The sequence below is a fragment of the Bos mutus genome, chromosome 14, assembly GCF_027580195.1.
Source record: "Bos mutus isolate GX-2022 chromosome 14, NWIPB_WYAK_1.1, whole genome shotgun sequence".
Classification (NCBI taxonomy): Eukaryota; Metazoa; Chordata; class Mammalia; order Artiodactyla; family Bovidae; genus Bos; species Bos mutus.
The window spans coordinates 11,448,913-11,465,025 of NC_091630.1; the positions used below are offsets into that span (position 1 = coordinate 11,448,913).

The 16,113-nt window shown below is 39.4% G+C and overlaps 1 pseudogene; it reads right to left on the bottom strand.

Moving 5' to 3' along the window:
* Positions 1-300: 300 nt before the first annotated feature.
* Positions 301-12,992, bottom strand: LOC138990788 (bcl-2-like protein 1; annotated as a pseudogene).
* Between the last annotated feature and the right edge of the window lie 3,121 nt (positions 12,993-16,113).

Here is a 16,113-nt window from a genome sequence, read left to right on the forward strand (position 1 = left end):
AAATTTATGACCTCCCAAATATATCAAGGTACTAATTAATACTGATAAAGAACCTACATTTTTAGATCAGACTGCCTACCATGTACTAGCTGTGTGATCTTAGTCAAACCTCTCTCTGAACTGTCCTAATCCATGTTAAAGAAGCTAATGAGAATAACAATGCCTACCTCATACAACTGCTAACTGCAATTAGAGATATCCTGGCATGCACACAACGAAGACCCAGAGCAGCCAAAAATAAAAGCAAATAATTTATTTAAAAACAATAAATAAATAAATTGACATTGCCAAATTGCCCTCCAATCTTGCACTCCACCAACAGCATCAGCCAAAACATCTGATTGACATAGAGGCAAAGTTGGGACCCGGCTTTGTTATTTTACAGTTCTACAGATGTGTGCTCAGTTATCTCAAGATCGTTATTAAGTCCATTTATCTTTACCCACTAATTTGAAATATTATCTTCTACAAAGGTTTCTGTCTCTAAAAATAGCAAAGAAAAATGTTCACTATCAACATATAAAATAAAGAATTTAAAATCTGAGTGTCAAATTTTCATCAAAGCTACCTTGTTTTCCTCCCCTCAAATCTAGGAGTAAGCAATTTTATCTTGATGCTGTGATGTATCAATCTATAAAAGGAACATGGAGAACAATTTAGATAAACACATTATTCGTGGTCTAATTCTGAGAGCATCACAACTAGCTGCTGCTCCCATAAGCATGAGAAACAAATGGTCCTGTGAGTATTTTTATCAAAGTCCTGCCATACTGCGTTGTCCCTTCCTAAAATTCTGCAGTTCTATGAAAGAACTATATAAAGATCTGTACTCACAATCCTGAGACTACGTCACAGTCAGGTCTAGTGGGAGAAGAAACCCTTAACTGGGACATTTGTCCTTTGGCATCTGTCATTAAGCAATGCGAAGCATAAAGTGGATTACCAAAGGTCATGTTTTAGATCTGCATTGTCCAACACGCACTCCATACCATTGGTATTGGACTGTACAGAAATCACTAGCCACACGTGGCTCTCAAGCACCTGAAATGTAGACAGTCCAAAACAAGATTGGGGTGGAAAATATACACTGCTTTTCTAAGAAACTATAAAGAGAGAATGTAAGATATCTCAATAATTTTTATATTATTTACACATCAAAATGTTAAACTTTGTGTATATTCATTAAATAAAATATATTATGAAAATTTACTTTATTCTCTCTTTTACTTCTTTAATGTAGCTACTGCAAGACTCATAATTACAAACATGTCTCATTTTGTATTGCTATTAGACCATCGTATCAGTTCACAGCAATAGAACTTGTAACTTTAGGACATGACCTGAAGGATTAGCTGTGACTCTTGGAGACCACACATAAAAGCTGCAATCATAGGGATTCATAAAAGTTCAGTATGAACAGTAGATTACACAATACACTGGGAAGAAAGAATTATTCATTCTGCAAATATGGATTAAGCACCAATTATTGCCAGGAACATGCCTGGCATTAGATCTGGACTATACAGAGCCTTGATAACTGTACAACTTTAACCTTGTCAAAGCATTAAATTTCTCTGAGCACCATGGCTTCATGTGTATAATTGACCTTGCCTCAAGAGAAGAGATCGGAATGAATGCACTCTTGAAATTCTTTTCTGCATCAAGATCTGTGATTCTGTACATATTTCAAGTTTGTAATCAAAGTCTCTAACTGGCTATAAAACTATATTAGAAAAACTTATATCATAAATTTATAAACCACATTTTTTACACATTATTTACTATGAACATTTTCTCTCAGCATGTAAATAAATTTATTCAGTGTGTAAAACATTCAATTCTATAATGGATAGTGAACTACAAAGAGAAATAAAATCATATTTTGCACCATATTCTGACAGTTTTATTTTGAGGTACATAGATTTTTTCCATTAACTTATTCAACATTTATATAATGAGTTTAAGGAAAGGTGCTATCGAGGAAACAAACATTCATTGGGATAGTTCCTGTTCTTAGGTAACTCATCTCTGTGAAGCTTCCCTGGCCAGAGTTATTCCTAAAGGTAGATTTAATTACTCCATTGTTCATGTCTCTATTACATTCAACACATTTTTTCTGTTTATATTTCTGCTTCCTGCCTAGACTGTAATCTCCTTGGCAAAGGGATTATCTTATTCATCTTTGAATCCAGTACTTAACAAACAAGAGATGCATGTTGAACACTTGACATGTGGCTATTATCATAACCAATAAGGAAGAGATGGACAAGCCATGCCCTAGACGTGATACCCTGAGAAGAGCACAGCATCAGCTCTGCAGTATTTTTGCCAAGAATGCATAACCTCAGTCTGTTATTAGGAAACATCTGACAAGCACAAAGTGGTGAACATTCTACTAAGAAAGTGGGGCACAGGGGCTTACATTCTTACAAAATATTAATGTCATGAAAGACAAAGAAAGGTTGTGGAAATGTTCTATATCAAAGAAAGCTAAAGAAACATGACAATTAAATGCCATACCTTATCCTGGACTGGATCTTTTACTGAAGTGGAAAGACTCCTATCAGGGATATTATTAGGTCAATGGACAAAACTGGAATATGAATGATAGATTAAGGTATTGTATTAATGCTAATTTATGAATTTGATAACTTCATTATAGTTATGTAAAAAAGTATTCCTATTTTTAGGATATACATGGAGATACCTTAAAGTATTATAATATATGTAACATTCAAATAGGTCAGCAAAAAAATTATGTCCACACACATACATGAACATACATGCACCACACATGTAAATACCCATGTAAACATACATGGAGAGAGCAAATAATAAAGCAAAATGAACCTGGTAAAGAGTGTGTGCATACATTCCTTGTACTGTTTTTGTGTTTGCAGTTTTGAAATTACTTCCAAATGAAATGTTTTTAAAAGTACAAATGTATATATATATGATGCTCAGCTTCACTGCTGTTCACAGAAATGCAAATTAAACCAATGAGAAAACACTATTCACTATTAGCAAAAATTTAAAGGATGGATAGTATTCAGTAAAGGCAAAGGTGTAGAGAAAGTAATATTGTTTTCACATAATGTTCAAAGGAACAAAAATTGACAAATCCTTTTAGAGGATAATTTAGCACTTTAATCTATTAACCCTTTAACCTTTTAAACCCAGAAGTTCACTTCTAGGAATTTTCCTTTAAAATTACATACAGTATGCATATTGACAAGGAAATATAAGGTCGTCACTTCAGTATTGTTTGTGATAGCAAAAAATGGTAGATAACCTAAATAAGAAGTGGCAAGAATACACAGATAGTGAAAGTGAAAGTGAAGTCAGTCAGTCATGTCAGACTCTTTGTGACCCCGTGGCCTGTAGCCTACCAGGCTCCTCTGTCCATGGGATTTACCAGGCAATAGTACTGGGATGGATTGCCATTTCCTTTTCCAGGGAAGAATACACAGAAGAACTGTACAAAAAAGATCTTCATGACCCAGATAATCACGATGGTGTGATCACTCACCTAGAGCCAGAAATCCTGGAATGTGAAGTCAAGTGAGCCTTAGGAAGCATCATTACAAACAAAGCTAGTGGAGGTGATGGAATTCCAGTTGAGCTATTTCAAATCCTAAAAGATGATGCTGTGAAAACGTTGCACTCAATATGCCAGTAAATGTGGAAAACTCAGCAGTGGCCACAGGACTGGAAAAGGTCAGTGTTCATTCCAGTCCCAAAGAAATGCCCAAAGCAATGCTAAAGAATGCTCAAACTACCACACAATTGCACTCATATCACAGGCTAGTAAAGTAATTCTCAAAATTCTCCAAGCCAGGCTTTAATAATACATGAACCTTGAACTATCAGATATTCAAGCTGGTTTTAGAAAAGGCAGAGGAACCAGAGATCAAATTGCCAACACCCGCTGGACCATCAAAAAAGCAAGAGAGTTCCAAAAAAACATCTACTTCTGCTTTATTGACTATGCCAAAGCCTTTGACTGTGTGGATCACAATAAACTGTGGAAAATGCTGAAAGAGATGAGAATACCAGACCATCTGACCTGCCTCTTGAGAAATCCGTATGCAGGTCAAGAAGTAACAGAACCGGACATGGAACAACAGACTGGTTCCATATAGGAAAAGGAGTATGTCAAGGCTGTATATTGTCACCCTGCCTATTTAACTGATATGCAGAGTACATCAGGAGAAATGCTGGGCTGGATAAGCACAAGCTGGAATCAAGATTGCCAGGAGAAGTATCAATAACCTCAGATATGCAGATGACACCACCCTTATGGCAGAAAGTGAAGAACTAAAGAGCCTCTTGATGTAAGTGAAAGAGGAGACTGAAAAAGTTGGCTTAAAGCTCAACATTCAGAAAACTAAGATCAAGGCATCTGGTCCCATCACTTTATGGAAAACAGATGGGGAAACAGTGGAAACAGTGGCAGACTTTATTTTTGGGGGCTCCAAAATCACTGCAGATGGTGACTGCAGCCATGAAATTAAAAGACCCTTACTCCTTGGAAGAAAAGTTATGACCAACCTCGACAGCATATTAAAAAGCAGAAGCATTACTTTGCCAACAAAAGTCTGTCTAGTCAAGGCTATGGTTTTTCCAGTGGTCATTTTCCAGGCAAGAGTACTGGAGTAGGGTGCCATCGCCTTCTCCGATGGATGTGACAGTTGAACTACAAAAAAGCTGAGCACCGAAGAATTGATGCTTTTGAACTATGGTGTTGGAGAAGATTCTTGAGAGTCCCTTGGACTGCAAGGAGATCCTACCAGTCCATCCTAAAGGAAATAAGTCCTGAATATTCACTGGAAGGACTGATGTTGAAGCTGGAACTCCAATACTTTGGCCACTGTTATGGTATTCTTGACAGACCGGGACCTGGGGACAGGAGTCAATGAAAAGAAAGCGAAGAAAAGAAGTATGCTGGGGACCCAAGTCTCTAGTGGAACAAGGGTACTTTATTCATGGCAGTGTGTGCTTATATATTGTTATACAAGGAAGCTTTAGGCAGAAAAATCAAGTTGAGTAAAAAACACTGAAACCAGATGCATAACAACAGTAACTAGGGGAATAACAATAGTCACAGGGACAGAAGACAATCCATGTAGTGCGAATAGGAACATGACTAAGTAGTTTTACAGAAAAGTAAAATGTTACTAAAAGGAATCCATGTATGCATTCTGCCTCATGACCTCAGTCCTGAGAACTGCGGGCAGCTCTGCTTGTTCCAGTTTTCCAGGAACTGATAAGGAACAGAGGGCCCTTAAGAAACAGAAAACAACATATAGGATTCCTTAAAATTAAACGTTCCCTGAAAATCCCCCCTTTTTTATTATTTTTGTCAAAAAGGCCCTGACCAATTGAGTTTGTTTAGTTTGAACAATTTTTGTTGAAAGGCATCGGTATACAACAAATATAATTACCAGGACAATTACCAATGTTACAGCACCAGACCCAATACTATGAGTAATACTTTGGAACCATCCTCGAGGGTCTAGCCCAGATAATTAATTGGTCAGCTAGCTGTTCAGCTAAAGTTTCCAAATTATTCGAAGAGGGCAGACTTTTAGAGAAGGTTTCAAAGATTTCTATCGTGTGTGTCTTGCAAATGAAATTTGATTTGTTCCCAGTTGTAGGCACTATAGTTGAATTGAACAGGGGTAATACAAAATTGAGCAGAATTCCAATCACATTTTAGTATTATTTGCTTCTGCAAATCTATGAATCAATCTTGACCCCTTTGATGGCTGTTTTTAGTTTCTATATTTCATCTTCAACTTCCTCATCTAGCTGAGCCTGAGTGGCCCACATAGTACGAGCATCTTTGGTCTAATTTTGAATAAAATTATGTGTTTGAACTGAGGTTTGTAAAGCAATGTCTGCGATAGCAGCAGTGATGCAAATGGCTATTAATCCCAAAATGCCAAGAATTAACCATCCAATGAATCGTTTAGATCGCTGGAGTCATTTAGTGAGTAGCCAGGAGGCAAGTCCTGCCATGGGACCCTCTTTCCAGGGATTCATTTTTTAAAGAAACAGAGGAATTAAGACAAGTATATAATTTGTAATCTATACAAGTCACAAAACGTAGAGTCTTATTAAATTGTAAGTTCTCTATAGCTATAACAAAAGGAAGAGGAACGTAAGCTTGTATAAACTATGAATGACTATAACGAAAGGAATAGTTACTATGAGTTGAAGATCAAGCCCAGCAGAACCATACCAGCCACAGTCATCCCCGTCAGGGACCAGCGGTTGAAGCACTCTTGGCCCTTGCGGCTCTGGGTTGCTGTATTGTTTCCACAAAAAGAGTTCCACAAAAGTGTCCCAGCTGCCGTTATCCTGGATCCAAGGCTCTAGGTGGTCATTTAGGTAAGTGGCCATCCAAGTTGTGATCTGACTCACCAATACCTGCATCTCCTTGTCTATGCTTTCCATGCATAGTGTTGCACCGAAGGGAAAAGAAGGCCACAATGCCACCCCAGTTCACCCCATCCCAGAAGAGCTCATACACTACCTGTTCAAAGCTCTGATATGCTGTCCCTGGGGTGATATGGAGCTGGGACATCAGGTCGCTGAATGTCTGGTGGTACCTCAGTTCAAACTCATTGCCTGCCTCCCTCAGGGCTTGCTTTACTGTTGCCATGGGGATCACTTCCCAGCGTCCAAGCTTCTGCTGTGGCCAGGAGCTCCATTCACCGCAGGGCTATTCTCCAAGTGCCAGGATGGGTTGCCATTGATGGCATTGCTGTATCCTTTCTGGAAAAGCTTGTAAGAGAGAAAGTCAACCACTAGTTCGCAGTTGCTCTGAGACATTTTTATAATAAGGATGGGTTCCACCAGTCTGTTGTCTAAAATACCTGTAGTGAAAAAGGGGGTTAGGTATATAGGTCCAATAAGTATGATTAATTAATTCAGCTTGAGTGGGGAAAGCAGAAGCAAGCAAAGCAAGCATAGCAACAAAAATATTTTCCAGATTCAGAGGCATTCTCTGTTGAGAAACCAGATTTTTAGCTTGATTAGTAAGGGTTTTTGTTTGTCCCTAGGTAGGAGAAGGCAATGGCAACCCACTCCAGTACTCTTGCCTGGAAAATCCCATGGGCAGAAGAGCCTGGTAGGCTGCAGTCCATGGGGTCACTAAGAGTCGAACACGACTGAGAGACTTCACTTTCACTTTTCACTTTCATGCATCGGAGAAGGAAATGGCAACCCACTCCAGTGTCCTTGCCTGGAGAATCCCAGGAACTGGGGAGCCTGGTGGGCTTTGGTCTATGGGGTCGCACAGAGTCGGACATGACTGAAGCGACTTAGCAGCAGCAGCAGCAAGGAGATCATAAGGTCGATGACATTAAGGGCATTGTTTCTTGGAGATTTTTAGAGTCACCATGGCTTGTGTTGGAATTTTTTCTTCCCGGGAATTTTGTCATTTCTTTTTTATTTTGAATGCCGGAGGATCTTCTGAGGCGGATCTTCCAAAGAGGGAGCCAACTGATTTTCATTGGATCTATCTGGATAAATATAAGCATATCCTTTTCCCTGTAAGATTAATTTCCCAGATTTCCATTGTTTAGTTAGCCCATCTTGATACCAAATGAGCAGAGGAAGAGAAGTATCTTTCAATTCCTAGAAATGTTTCTGTGCTTATGTCAAGATAACTCCTTGTGGTAAGTTTAAAAATTTTAAAACAAATAAAGCTGTATTAACAATAGTTATAGGATTAAAGAATATCTTACGTTGGAATCTAGTAAAGTCTGCTCTGGATAGGGAAGATAGAATTGTTCTTGTGTATTCCTCCTTTTTTAATTTTTTTATTTGTAGTTTCAGTGTGTGAAATGGGCGAACTGTGGTCCCTAATAATAGACTGTAATTCAAGAAAAAGTTGTTGAATAATAGACTGATAAGACTTTATGGTAGAAGTTTCTATATTTTTTAATACAAAAACTGAATATGAGTAGTCAGAAATTATATTAATAGGGTAAGGATGTAGGCGAATAACCTGAATAAGAGCATATAATTCATTTTGTTGAGCAGAATGAAATTTAGTATAAAAGACTTTATATTCTTTGAGAGACCAAAATGAGACTTTAGCATTTTTATCCTATCTATATAGAAAACATCAGCTTGAGGTATAGGTTGTGATATAACAATGCGAGAGATAATAAATTTAGTATTTTTGAAGAAATTTCAAAGTTTATTAGAAGGATAATGAAATGAAATCTCTCCAAAATAGTCTAAGAAGGCCTTTTGAAAATTGGTAGAAGTTTCTAATGCATTTTCAAATTGAGCTTTATTAATAGGTAATATAATTTCATGAGGATCAGAGCCAATTAAAGTCTTAGTTCTATTTCTGATAAGAGAGCTGTGATACATATACACAATGGAGTATTACTCAGCCATTAAAAAGAATACATTTGAATCAGTTCTAATGAGGTGGATGAAACTGGATTATAGAGAGTGAAGTAAGCCAGAAAGAAAAACACCAATACAGTATACTGACACATATATATGGAATTTAGAAAGATGGTAACAATAACCCTGTATGCAAGACAGCAAAAGAGACACAGATGTATAAAACAGTCTTTTGGACTCTGTGGAAGAGGGAGAGGGTGGGATGATTTGGGAGAATGGCATTGAAACATGTATAATATCATATATGAAATGAATCACCAGTCCAGGTTAGATGCAGGATACAGGATGCTTGGGGCTGGTGCACTGGGATGACCCAGAGGGATAGTATGTGGAGGGAGGTGGGAGCAGGATTCAGGATGGGGAATACGTGTACACCCATGGTGGATTCATGTTGATGTATGGCAAAACCAACACAATATTGTAAAGTAATTAGTCTCCAATTAAAATAAATAAATTTATATTTAAAAAAAAAATAAAGTCTTCGTTCTATTTCTCCCATTGATAGTTATTAGAGCAATCAAATCAAGATGGGGTGTAAGTGACTTTATCTCTCCTAAATGGGTATAGATCCATTCAATTGGGTGTTCTTGTTGGGCAAGAAGTCCTGTGGGGGAATGGAGACAAGGAAGTACAAACAACTCTAGAGGTAATTCAAGTCTAATACAAGTAAAAACTGTTTTTGTAATTTATTTTGTACTAAACAGAGTTCCTCCTGTGCCTATTGTGAAAATGAACGAGGGCTATTTAAATCAGGATCTCCTTTCAAAGTATTAAATAGTCAGTTGATAATTTGTAATGCCTAAAGAGGGTCTAATCCAGTTTACAACACCTAAAAGTTTTTGAAAATCATTCAAGGTTGATAATTTATCAACACGAATTTGTGTTAGTTAGGGAGTAATATGCTGTCTATTAACAATAGATCCTAAGTAATGGTAAGGTAATGGCACCCCACTCCAGTACTCTTGCCTGGAAAGTCCATGGACAGAGGAGCCTGGTGGGCTGCAGTCCATGGGGTCGATAAGAGTTGAACACGACTGAGCGACTTCACTTTCACTTTTCTCTTTCATGCATTGGAGAAGAAAATGGCAGCCCACTCCAGTATTCTTGCCTGGAGAATCCCAGGGACAGCGGAGCCTGGTGGGCTGTCGTCTATGGGGTCGCACAGAGTCGGACACAACTGAAGCAACTTAGCATTAGCATTAGCATTAGCAATGGTAAGGTGTAGAGGTTTGAATTTTTTCAGGGGCAATAATTAATCCAGAGTCTTTTAAACATTGTTGAGCTATGTCAAACATATGTTGAGTTTCTAAAACAGATGGAGCTGAAAACAATATATCATCCATATAATGAATAACAAGAAAGTCAGGAAATTGTTTTCTCACAGGTTCAAGGGCTTTGGCTACATAATATTGACACATGGTGGGAGAATTCATCATTCCTTGAGGTAATACAGTCCATTGATATCATTTATCAGGCCCAATATGATTAGGAATAGGAAAAGGAAAAGAAAAGGAAAATCTTTTTCAGTCTAGAAGGTGTAAAGGTATAGTAAAAAAGCAATCCTGTAAATCTATACTAATATGCCAGTTTTGAGGGATAGTGGTAGGAACTGGAATTCCTGGTTACAATGTACACATAGGTTTCATAGATGCATTAACTTTTTGAAGGTCTGTTCGGTTCACTGCAGTTCAGTTCAGTTGCTCAGTCGTGTCCGACTCTTTTCGACCCCATGAATCGCAGCATGCCAGGCCTCCCTGTCCATCACCATCTCCCGGAGTTCACTCAGACTCACGTCCATTGAGTCAGTGCTGCCATCCAGCCATCTCATCCTCTGTCGTCCCCTTCTCCTCTTGCCCCCAATCCCTTCCAGCATCAGAGTCTTTTCCAATGAGTCAACTCTTCGCATGAGGTGGCCAAAGTACTGGAGTTTCAGCTTTAGCATCATTCCTTCCAAAGAACACCCAGGGCTGATCTCCTTTAGAATGGACTGGTTGGATCTCCTTGCAGTCCAAGGGACTCTCAAGAGTCTTCTCCAACACCACAGTTCAAAAGCATCAATTCTTCGGAGGTCTATTAAGAGATACCATTTGTCAGATTTTTTTTTATTACAAAAATGGGAGAATTCCAAGGGGAATAAGATTCCTCAATATGTTTTCATTTCAATTGTGTATCGACAAGTTCCTTAGTAGCCTCTAGTTTGTCTTTTGTAAGGGGCCATTTCTCTGTCCAAATAGGCTCATCACTTTTCCAAATTATTTTAATAATTGCACCATTTGTTAAGTGAGCAGTGGCCCCTAGGAAAAATGTGGAATACATATTTGGGCTTGCCATTGCATAAGTAAATCTCTTCCTATTAAACTAAGGGGTGCATCTGTCACATAAGATCATAATGTTGCATGCTGGCCTTCTGGTCCCTCACATGGATATATTTGGACACTTTGATAAACCTCTTGTACTTTGGTTTGAGAAACTCCTGCAATTTGGCAAGAAATTCTCTGTATAGGCCAAGATTCGGGCCATAAATGTTTGTGGATAATAGTAATGTCGGATCCAGTATAAAGAAGACCAGAAAATTTTTTACCATTGGTTTTGACATTCCTATTTGGTCGTGCATATTCAGATACTATTGATGTCCATAAGGATTGTTTTTTATCTGTATTGTCAAATCCACCTGTCTGTATGTTATCAGAGGAGTTAATAGAAATGTAAGGTAAAAGAAGTAATTGAGCAATTTTGTTCCCCTTTTTGAATTGCCATAGTATCTGAGATGACATCATAATTTGAATGTTTTCCCTTATAATCTGAATCAATTACTCCAGGGTGAACAGTAATTCCTTTAGAAGTCAAACTAGATCAGTAAAAGTAAAAGACTGAAGGTTTGTGGAGGTAGAGGTCCAAAAAGTCCAGTAGGTATTCTAGAAGGGACTACTTGAGGAAAAAGGAGAAAATCATTTAAGGCTGGTATATCGACGGCAGCACTGCCAGATGTTGAGGGTTTGAGGGAAAAGATGGAGTTTGCCCCTGGTTTTTGTTGATGGGGACCTGGGGAGTCCTCAGCTTGGAGTTTCCCAAAATAGGCTTCCCTTCAATATCATATTTAGATTGATATTCTCTGGCCCTTATGGCAACGAGGGCAAATTCCTGGAGGTTTTTTAATAGTTTTAATTTTTTCTGTGTGTGTTTTTAGGACAATCTCTTTTTCAAATGGGTCTTATCCCCACATGCAAAACACCCTTCATTTCCTTTTTTAAAGGCAGCAACCATTGTTTCAGCTAACATTTGCATTTTTTGAAGCTCTGATCCTAAATTGCTACAAACCTTCAAATAATCAATAATAGTCTCAGTCTCATGAATTGGAGTGACAGCTCTTTATCATTTTTGGTTTTCATTTTTATAAGCAAGCAGTTTTTCTAGCTGCATTTTGGCCTCTTCTCCTATAACATTACAGGAAATAGCAACTTCCAATCTAGCTAAAAAATCAGCATAGGCTTCATCAGGTCCTTGAAATATTTTTGTGTACTTGTCTTCAGGTTTTATTGACTTCTTACTTTCCAGGGGGAAATACGATGTTGGGGTTTATGCACATCCATAGATTCGGCTCAAAATATGGACCATCTTTGTCAGAGTTCGGTGGCTCAATTATTAGGAGTTTATATTTGGCAAGGTTTTGTTCAGCTAAGGGCAGGTTTGACGTGGTGAAGGCTAGAAAGAGCTCATTTTCCATGTCCCAGTCTAGTAACCCATAAAGCTTTTGTTGTAAAGGAGAATGAGTAGAAAGTTTTTTCTTACAAATGTGTGTGTTAAAGGCTTATCATTGTCATTTTAAAAAGTATTGTCAGCTTTAGTGTCAAAAAAGACCTCAGAAAAGTCATTGTCAGAGTCATTTTGTCCTTGAGTTAAGAGGACTTTCAGCTTGGCATCCATTGCAAGAGGAGGAGGAGCACTTGGAGCAGCTGGAGCAGAGCTGGTGGGATAATTTTGAAATATTTTACATTGTTTTAATTGGGCCTTTTGTAAAGGTTTATCATCTAATTCATATTCATGTAACAAGTGTTCTGCCTGTTGTCGAATATCAGGGGGCTAGAATTTCCTTGAAAAGGCAAAATCACGGCTTTCATGAGGGCCCATAAGGGCCAGAAATCTATTGGAATACTTTTTCCCCTTTTTGTGGCTCATTTAACATTCTCTCTAACCTGGTTCCAAATCTTTAAATCAAAATTGCTTTCATCAGGGAACCAGGGATTATGTTCAACTACCGTTTGGAGACAAGCCTCTATTTGCTGATGTGAAACCAAAAGTCCTTGAACTTTAAATAAATATGGAAGCAAAGCAGAAAAGTGGTGGGGCTTTCCAGCTGTTTGTCCCATAACCCCACACTTACCAACCTCAGTAGGTCCACAGTCACTCCGTCCGCTTGCCAAGGGCATACTCCAGGTCCCTGTTCGGGTGTCACTTATAATGGTCTTCTTGATAGACCAGGACCTGGGGACAGGAGTCGATGAAAAGAAGGCAAAGAAAAAAAGGATGCGGAGGACCCAAGTCTCTAGTGGGACAAGGGTACTTTATTCATGGCAGTGTGTGCTTATATATTGTTATACAAGGAAGCTCTAGGCGAAAAATCAAGTTGAGTAAAAAACACCGAAACCAGATACATAACAACAGTGACTAAGGGAATAACAACAGTCATTAGGCCATAACAACAGTAACTAGGGGAATAACAATCATCGCAGGGCCAGAAGACAATCTATGTATTACAAATAGGAACATGACTAAGTAGTTTTACAGAAAAGTAAAAGGTTACTGAAAGGAATCCATGTATGCATTCTGCCTCATGACCTCAGTCCTGAGAATTGCAGGCACCTCTGCTGGTTCCTGTTTTCCAGGAACTGATAAGGTACAGAGGGCCCTTAAGAAACAGAAAACAACATATAGGATTCCTTAAAATTAAACATTCCCTGACAGGCCACCTGATGCAAAGAGCTGACTCATTTGAAAAGACCCTGATGCTGGGAAAGGTTTAAGGTGGGAGGAGAAGAGGATGACAGAGGATGAGATAGTTGGATGGCATCACTGACTCAATGGACATGAGTTTGAGTAAACTCTGGGAGTTGGTGATGAACAGGGAGGCCTGGCATGCTGCAATTCATGGGGTCACAAAGAGCTGGACACGACTGAGCAACTGAACTGAACTGAACTGAACCTAAATATCCAACAATAGGTTAATAGTTAATGCATAATGAAACATTCATACCATGGAGTACTATAAAACCACTAGATAGGATGAGCTAGGTGTATATTCTGTTATAAAAAAATTTTTTCAAGTACATTGTCAATATTTTTTAAACAATTTACAAAATAACCTATATAGTACAATCCCATTAAAAATGGACTTATTGTATTTTTATAGTAATAGAAATAAATATATATTTCTTTCTTATTGGCTGGAGTTTTATATAAAATAATTACCATAAACACACACATTCACACACACACACACACACACACATATATATACCATCTAACACTCTATGGCACCCCACTCCAGTACTTTTGCCTGGAAAATCCCATGGATGGAGGAGCCTGGTAGGCTGCAGTCCATGGGGTTGCTAAGAGTCGGACATGACTGAGCGACTTCGCTTTCACTTTTCACTTTCATGCGTTGGAGAAGGAAATGAAAACCCACTCCAGTGTTCTTGCCTGGAGAATCCCAGGGACTGGGGAGCCTGGTGGCTGCCGTCTATGGGGTCACACAGAGTTGGACACGACTGAAGCGACTTAGCATAGCATAGCATTTTCCAAAAGAAAGAGATCAAGCTAGCAGATCAGGATAATGCTGGACTCACCTTCCCTCATGAACACATCAAAACCACTACTATATATAGAATTACTCTTGCTGAAATTGACCTGAAAACTAGCAGAACAACTCTTCTACAACCAAGGTTATAAAGAAAGACCCACATGTAGTCTGGTAGGAAGGGAGGAGAAGCAATCTGGTCAGAACCTGCACCCCTAGCAGGGGACAGAGAGGAGAGGATATTCCAGACTCAGGGATCCTCCCTGGGGGAATAAGGGGTTTGAGCTACATGTTAGCAGAGAAGGCAATGGCACCCCACTCCAGTACTCTTGCCTGGAAAATCCCATGGATGGAGGAGCCTGGTAGGCTGCAGACCATGGGGTCGCTAAGAGTTGGACATGACTGAGCGACTTCACTTTGACTTTTCACTTTCATGCATTGGTGAAGGAAATGGCAACCCACTCCAGTATTCTTGTCTGGAGAATCCCAGGTGTGGGGGAGCCTGGTGGGCTGCCGTCTACGGAGTCGCACAGAGTCAGACACGACTGAAGCGACTTAGCAGCAGCAGCAGTTGACATGTTAGACATGCCAACCCTGGGGTCTGACGCCATGAAGGTGAAGCCCCTTAGCTGGTCTAAAAACCACTGGAGCTTATCAGAGGGCTGTAAGAAACTGAAACTCCACTCTTAAAGAGCATGCCTACAGACTTGCTTACTCGCAATCACAGTGCTGAGGCAGCAGATTGAAAATTGCCTGGGGCTCTCCCCATGCCAAGGCCGCCCCAGAGCACTCCCCCTACCCACACTGGGCTCCTGCTGCAGCCCCTCTTGTCCAACACTGCTCCCTACTAAGAGGGAGACGGCCATAGCCAACAAAAGTGCGCAAACTTAGAGGAAATGGAGCCAACTTGCACACTGGCCCTGCCTCTAATCAGCATGGAGACAGCCATTGCAGCACGTACCTTCTGATCACATGCTACTGAAAGGGAATGAGGCTAACTCCAGAGCAGAGACCACCATCACCATAGCACACATCCCTGTGTACACTTGGGGTAGGATAAGTCTAGCTCAGTGTTGACACCAACCCCTCCAGCTCACACAGAGAAACTAACCAGGGTTCTCACACCAAAAAGAAAAGTGAAATCAACACAGAAGTGCACCCCAAGTTCTCAGGCTCAGACCACATCCCAAACCAAAGACTACTATCACATCTGAGAGAAATCCAGCTCCTTCAAAACTCCTACTGCTGCCCTGTGGGCCCTGCCCCAAGCCCTGATATGGCAGTGACAGCCATATCAGGTTGAAGCGCCTGCACCTGGCTCTAACCACTCCATCTCCAGTCCTACTTCCCACCAGAGTGGTGGCTGCCAGCACATCCTGGGGAAGACATGACTCCTGCTTACTCCAGTTCCAGTTCTCTGACCAAAGCTACTGGACACAGATGGACTGCATAGGCATGTTCCCATACAAGGACATGCCTTCAAGATCAAGGAAGGTAACTAAGTCACCTAATTTCATAGAGATAAAGTTAACAAAATAAGAAGACAGAGGAATGCATTTAAAATGAAAGAAAATGAAAAAAAAAACCTGAAAAAAATCCTGATGAAACAGAAATAATTTACTACAACAACAACAAAAAAAGAGCTCAAAGTAATAATAAGCTGAAATGGAGAAAATAACAGATGAACACAGAGAGAATTTGAACAAAGAACTAGAAGAAAAAAAATTGTTAAGAACCAGTCAGAACTAAAGAATGCAATAACTGAAATGAAAAATACAGCTAAAGGGAATTAACAGCAGATTAGGTGATAGAGAAGAACACATAAACAATCTGAAAGACAAAATAAAGAAATCACCCAACCAGAGCACAAGAAGAAAAACACATTTTCA